Genomic DNA, 1,304 nt, shown 5'->3' with positions numbered 1-1,304 from the left:
CCCCCCCGTCCCAAAAAGAGAAAACAAGCGTAACAACTAAACAGAATACATCAGGACTGCAGCTTCTGGTGCTCCTCTGCCTTCAGCTTCACTTTTCTCCACTCTTTTTTCTAACTACTGTATCCTCAGCAGAAAAGTCCAGAACCTCATGTAGCCTAGAGGCAGAACTGTCAAAGCCGATGAGAAAGCAAACAGAGCACCTGTGTGCCCACGTTCAAGGGAGGGACCACGCTTATGTGGTTGGTGGCCGAGCCCCGGCCGCTCAGATGCCTAAGACAGAGGGCAGAATACACGCAAAGACACAAGAACTAACAAGGAGAAGACAGATTTTTTTCTTTGTGTTCAATTTTATACATTGATTCTGCATGATCAGTTTTCTTAAACTGAAGGATTTATTGACATTTTTGAATCCTTTAAAATAATTACATTGAGCAGGATACGAACCTGGTAGCCCTTGGGCAGGATGCAGCCTGAAGGTGTATTTTGTTTGGCCTTTAGAATGTATAAAAATATGAGTTAGTTGCTTAAGTTTACAAATTTGAGTATTTCATGTAAAATCCCAGATTTCTACCTAGTCTTGAAAAAGGAAAATCTGGCAAAGCAAGGCCCATTGCTGCCACCTTGAGAGCAGGGGGCTGTCCCCACGAAGGACACAGAGCTCTGCTTCGCACCTTCCTGAGTAGTTTCTTCCCTGTCTCACCCCTTTAGAAATTTACATTTGCATTCTTCTGACGTCAAAAGACAGCTACTCTGATTTTGAAAATTAGCTCCTGAAATTTGATAAAAATGTGCTTTCCTCTAAAGAATAAGCCATTGGTGGGAAAAAAGTAAGTTCTGGCAGTGCATCTATCAGGAGGGAGCAGGGACAAGTTTTATGGGTCCCTGTTTTCCTGGAGGTGCACTGGAGGGCTCTGTTCATGTATTGTTCCGGCCTCAAATAAGTCCATTTGATAGAGGAGTCAGATCTATTACAAGCATAATATAATATGGCCTAATGACTTGCTCAAAGTTTTCTGTGTAAATGTTATAACAAGAAAGTCCTCTTTATCATCTTGCCTGTTTTCAGGTAAGCTGGCCTTGGCGACAGTGCCATTGATTGTTCTATTCCCAAGCACCCCACCCTGACCCTTGCAGACCTGCTCAGTCATGTCCCTCATGGGTGGGGCTGGCACTGTTGGCACAGTGCTGCTGGCACTGCTGACCTTGTGCTTGTGCCTGCCAACAGGAACGGAATATCCCAACTTGGGGAGGTCTCTCCTAGGTACTCTGGGCAGAGCTTGCCTCCGGGCCACTCCGGTTGAGGC

Source organism: Neophocaena asiaeorientalis, unplaced genomic scaffold (genome assembly GCF_003031525.2).
Source record: "Neophocaena asiaeorientalis asiaeorientalis breed wild unplaced genomic scaffold, Neophocaena_asiaeorientalis_V1.1 scaffold229, whole genome shotgun sequence".
NCBI lineage: Eukaryota > Metazoa > Chordata > Mammalia > Artiodactyla > Phocoenidae > Neophocaena > Neophocaena asiaeorientalis.
The sequence above is the reverse complement of the archived record's forward strand: the minus strand, read 5'-3'. Positions refer to the sequence as shown.